Source organism: Xenopus laevis, chromosome 6S (assembly GCF_017654675.1).
Source record: "Xenopus laevis strain J_2021 chromosome 6S, Xenopus_laevis_v10.1, whole genome shotgun sequence".
NCBI classification, from domain to species: Eukaryota; Metazoa; Chordata; class Amphibia; order Anura; family Pipidae; genus Xenopus; species Xenopus laevis.
In genome coordinates this window covers 89,033,618-89,039,801 of record NC_054382.1, presented here as the reverse complement: position 1 = coordinate 89,039,801, position 6,184 = coordinate 89,033,618, and positions in this window count along the sequence as shown.

Here is a 6,184-nt window from a genome sequence, read left to right as displayed (position 1 = left end):
GAACGAAAGCTACCTCCACAGTGTATTTTAAGCAGATTGGGCTTAATATGGCCAGAATGCTATACTTATATTCTAAAACACCTCAATCAGTTACAGTCATAGAACTTGTTGGTATCATTTAGAATAGTAGCCGCTGTTTTAATTTGCCAAATGTTGCTTGACTCATGATACTGTGCATGAGCAAGGTCATCCCTCCTGCCCAGTAGCCAATTGCCTGTTGTTCTCAGCAAGCAATATAACGAACACAGCAGACTGAAATTTGATGACATAGCCAAAGCGTAAAGGATAGAAACAAGGAGTGCAGAGATTGTTGCACTTGTGTTTTTACATATACATTTTACAAATGTGTAACATATATTTATAAAGAACAAATGTATTCCGCAGCACCATTCAATAAATAATATAACTTTAAATTATGGTATGTATTGCAGTCTGAGGGAATTTATACTTTATACTGACTGTGCTTCAAAACCCAATGAATTCAGTGTTTGTCCTATTGCTGTTATCTGTCTGTTGATGCTGTAAATTGTTTTAGGAAACAACCTCAGATTGTGGGCACATATGTGTATATGTTCTTTCTACATGTCGGCTTGTGTTGGTTCTTAAAGTGATACTGACACTAAAAAATGAATTTTAGCATATGAATGTACATTAAATGTTACCTATAGGTCATGTTGATCATTTTTTGCTGAGAGGTTTCTTTTTGTATATAATTGTTAGTTGAAGTTCCTAAGCCTGACTCTCTGACACTCTGACTTTGCCAACCTGACTGTCCCATCTCAGCCTGTTAGTTACAGTTTCTAATGCTAACGGACTCATGCTGCACAAATATGGCAGCCCCCTCATACAGGAACATGGGGGATCAGACAGGTAATGTCAAAGCATCATGCAAATACTTTATGGCAAAGTTAGAAGTAGCTTGCAAAGCCAATATTATAATAGATGTAAAAAAAAGTTTAATTTCAGGTGTCAGTATCTCTTTAAAGAACATGATAAAACAAATCTGATGGGAGGAGATTTGCAAACAACTTGTAAGAAGTCAAAAAAGGAGCCCAACTTAATACAATGTATTGTGTTTGAATTATAAAAAGGTAAAGGTACTAGATTGTCTTTAGTATGTAAACAGCACTTTTAGGGACAGATTTATCAAGGGTCGATTTTCGAAGTAATGGAAGTTTTTTTGAACTCCCATAACTTCAAATTTGAATTAAAAAAGACCAACTGAAATTCATTTAAAAAAAAATCTGTTTTTTTAGGGGGTGAATAGGCTGTATTTGATCGTTCGAATCGAAGTAAGATCGAATTCGATCAAATTCAATTTGAAGTGTTTTCAAAGTACACCAATTGACTCTAAATGGGCTCTAAGAGGTCCCCCATAGGCTAAAACAGCAATTCTGCAGGCAATAGTCGAAGTTTAAGTTTTAAAGAGACAGTACATGATATATTTCGATATTCAAATTTTCTAATTTATTTCAAATTTGAATCGAATTTGGACTATTCCCTTGTCAAAGTACACAAAAATAGCTTGAAATTCAATTTTTTTTTCTTTGAGTTTTCAATTAGACCCTTGATGAATCTGCCCCTTAGTTTACCATTTTTGCTTCTATGTACAGACAGAACAGAAGGTGATTTAACACAATCATAAACTGGGAAAAACCAATATATGAAACATACATTACAAATATTTTATATATTTTAGAGACTTCAATCCTAACCTATCCTCTTAAAAAAAGTAGTTGTCATTTTGTAACAGAGGTTTGAGTGAATTAATCCACTATTTTTGGGGAAAAAAACCAATAAGTTGTTGAAAGAAGTGTTAAAAAACAGTGCAAGTGCAAGCATGCAGGAATTAGGTAGTTGAATCAATATATAGGTATGCATCACCTATAAAATTGTATTCTCTTTATATTTTACTTTATGTACTTGCCATTTTCTTATAACTGTTATTTAAAAAGAATATAGAATTAATGAACAAAAGAAAGCTAAGATACAGGTATATTATAAGGCAGATATGCCCAGGGAGATATTAATGTCTTATATTTTTGTATAGGTCGTATTTTATATTTTGCTTTATTTATTTGTAGACATTAAATATAATTGAAATATCAATAATTTAATTTTAATTATAGTAGCTACATATAAATGTATGAGCCATGTTGATTTGTCTCATTTTTACAAAATCTAAGAATTTATTACCAAAGCCCCTAATTTTAATGCCTTTCATAAACAGAAGTTACTTCTGCCGTGCTCTGCAACAGTGATTTATCAGTTTGAACAATGAGCAATGTCTTGAGATATCACTCCACATATAGGAAATATTTTAAAAGTAATCATACAGTGTAATTATGCACTTATATGACTAGACAGACATAAATTATGTTTATATTGTTCATTGGCAAATATGAGCATGATGAATGTGTCTTGATTAAATACATTTTTATACATTTTGTCTGTCACTGTGAATTCCATTAAAGTCTTTTCTGAAAACTATTGTGCATTGATAATTCCTATTAAACAGTTAAAAAAAGTTTCCTCCCATGAGAGTAGCCCACTTGTTTTCTTACAGGTTATCTAAAGAGTGGAAACAGAAAATTCGAGCAAAAGACAAAACAGACTATACAATTTAAGGCGATGCGAAATGGGTTAAATTCACCCATCTCTACTGGGAAATTACATAAAAGATTTGCAAAAAACAGAAGACAAATGAAAACTGCTTATCATTGCAAACTGACCTAATGGTAAGGATGTGTGGAGAATTATTGGCCACTACTGGCTATTACTGCAAGATCGTGGGCTTCTCATGACACTCTACTTTCTTTTAAATGTGGGATAAATATTACTGGTAAATTTAGATATAATGGGCCTCAGTTAGAAAACAGTTTACACAAAGATACAAATAAAGATAACTGTTAACCACCTGCCAAGCAAAAATTGCATGTAATTGTATGACACCTGTTGACTAATTGTCTCTAGTTAAGCCTGTGTATTTTTGTTTACATTTATCTGAACAGCTAATGGGGGTCATTTATCAACACTGGGCAAGTTGCCCATTTGTAGTTACCTATGGCAGTCAAACAAAGTGTTGCATTCATTGTTCTACCTGCAGCTGCCTGAAATAACACAGACACTGATTAGTTGCTATGGGTTACTACACATGGGCAAATGAGTCCCAATATCTTGTGAGGTATGTTGTACTACGGTATCCCACAAATATAACATATAAGGACACCAGAGATAAACTTTACAAATAGAATATGGATAGTTATGGGCAAGAGACTTTATCAGTACAGACAAGTGTCATAGCATTAATTTAAGGGTTAACATTTAAACACAAAGCCATGAGGAGTGAGTGTGGCTTATATAAATGTATTTAAATAGTTTATGACATGTATATATGATGTCATTATGTAGTCTGTGGTCTTAGGAACTGAAACCGTGTGCTGATAAAACACTGATTATCTACTTGCAGCCCTGTGCTTGTGATACAGTCAGTGGATTTACAAGGTACCAAGAAGGAAGGTAATTCTGTTTTTTTGTGACTATTTACAGAACTGTCAACCCTCAAATTTTTTCAGGAGTTACCTGATTTTTGCCCTGTCTCCCATCATCCTACTGCATTCTCCTGAAATTCACGCATTCTCCCAATTCTTGCATTCAGGATGCGGGTAGAAATCAGCAGCTTCAGGAGAGCAAGTAATGCATGAGTGTGATGTCACTTCCTGGGGAGCATTTGGGTCTCCCGAACATTCTTTCAGCTTAGTTGACAGTTCTGAATTATTTACTCAACATTATTAAAACTCCAAGATGCAATGTATTTTAAAAAAAAATCATGTCAAATTGGATAAAAAAATGCTTTATGTATTTCTATTATAGTAAGGGTGTAGTTGCTTTTGCTCAAGACATGAGTGCCTGGGCTCTTTTATACTCTGGTGAGTTTTCAACCCTTACTATTATTGATTTATTTTTTTATATTGAGAGTATTCTGTTCTCACATTCAGAACATCAGAACTTGATTTTAACAAAGTAGCAGACATATCTTCTTTTTTATTTAGAGGCACATTTATCAAGGGTCGAACTTTGAATTCATGTGAGGGTTTTAAAACCTCCATAAATTCAAAATTCGACTAGTCAAATTTATTACAATTTTTCATACTCGACCATTTTAAACAACCAGAAAAATTCGAATCGATGCTATTTTTTTCTTCCAAAAAACTTGAATGTCAGGAAGGCTGTAAACATCTCCAAATTGATCCTAGCACCTCTCCTATTGACTTTAACAGTAATTTGGTAGGTTTTAGTTGGCGCATGGCCTAATTTGCATTCTTAAAGGGCTAGAGTATGATAAATCTCAAAAATCAAATTTTACTTTTTTTTAAAAAACCCAAAAAAAGTTTTGACCACAAAAAAAATCGAGAATTCTAATTTGAATTTTTAATTCAACCCTTGATAAATCTGCTCCTTAGTGTGTTATTTTCTCAAAATTATGACACTATTTTTCAATCACAGTGCATAGGTTATAATATTGTATGCATGGATGTTTTATATATAGCTCGATCAGGTGTAGGTAAAGGATCCTTTTTGTCAGGTTCCTCAAACAGAGCATAGGAGTCGCCACTTCTCCTTGTCTTCATAAATCCAAATCAACCACTCTGGAGAACCAATATCATCAAACAAGTGATCGTTTATTTGGTAGCATTACATGTTTCGGATCTATCTGATCCTTCTTCAGGTGCCAGTGTTCATAGTGTACATAACCCAATAGCCCAAAATTTAAACACAAGAAAAACACCAACAAGACTGTCAGTTCCACAATGTGGCCAGACATCATCAATTCCATTAACAATTTCAAATGCAGTACTGCCCTCCAGGGGCCTACTCCAGAAATACATGACACTTGAGGCAATTGTTACAATAGTATCTGTATAAACATTGTTGCAAATCTTTCCTACCTGTTACAATCAATCAGTATATTCAGTATATTCAATGTTGCAAATGTTCATTTCCTGAAATAAATAAAGAGCTTTACTACAAAAAGCATTTTAGACTGTGTGCATCATTTAAGCCGTATGGTTCAATTGTATTTAATATATCGATCCATTTTGCCTCACATTGTAATAACAGTTTTTTTCGGACACCACCTCTTATTGGTAATTTAACCTCTTCTAGTACAAGCCATCTTAGGCTCGCACTTGTATGTTTATGTTCAAAGAAATGTTTTCCCACAGGTGTATGGGGTTTTATTTCATTAGGGTTAAAGTTGGTAACTGATCTCTTATGTTCGTTGATCTGTATTCGCACCTTTCTAGAGGTTTGACCTATGTATATTTTCCCACAGGGGCATTTCAAACCCTATATTACATAGTCCGTATTACATGTACAGTAGTGATGGGCGAATTTGCGCCGTTTCGCTTTGCCGAAAAATTCGGTGTCTCGTTTTTGACGCCGGTGTCCGTTTTTTCTAAAAAAAAAAAATTTTGATGCCGGCGAATTTTTTCCGCGAATTTTCGTGGGCGTTTCGCGAATTTATTCACTGGCGGCGAATCGCGCAAATTCGCCGCAAATTTGCGCTTGGTGAATAAATTCGCCCATCACTAATGTACAGTATTGTTTAACTGGAATTTTATTGCCCTTTAGTGGGTGGGTTATAAAATCTCCTTTTATAATTGAGTTGCAGCAACCGCAATTTAAACATGGAAAAGCTCCCATTTTAGGTGTGCTTAAGAATCTAGTTTCATTTTGTCTTTTATATATATCAGATCTGACCAGCTTCCCTGCAAGGTTAGGGCCTCTTTTGTATGAGAATAATGGTAGTTCCCTACAATATTTCCCAAGTACTGTATCCTTCTGTAGTATGGACCAGTGGTGATTAATTCATTTCTGTATGGGCTTGCTATTCGGTCCGAATTTGGATACAAATGGTATTTGTTCAACTCTTTCTTTTTTTTTATTGTTTTATTCAACAGGATGTCTCTTTTAATCTGCAGCACCTCATCCCTTATTTTTACCAACACTTCTCTTTTGTACCCCCTTTCTACAAATTTTTCAAGAAGGCTAGATATTTCTGATCTGTAGAGGCAATTCGTCTAACCCTTAGAAATTGTCCTTTAGGGATGCCCTTTATAGTGCTTGGGGTGTGGTAGCTGTTGTTATGGAGCATGTTATTACGCTCAGTCGGTTTGTTATA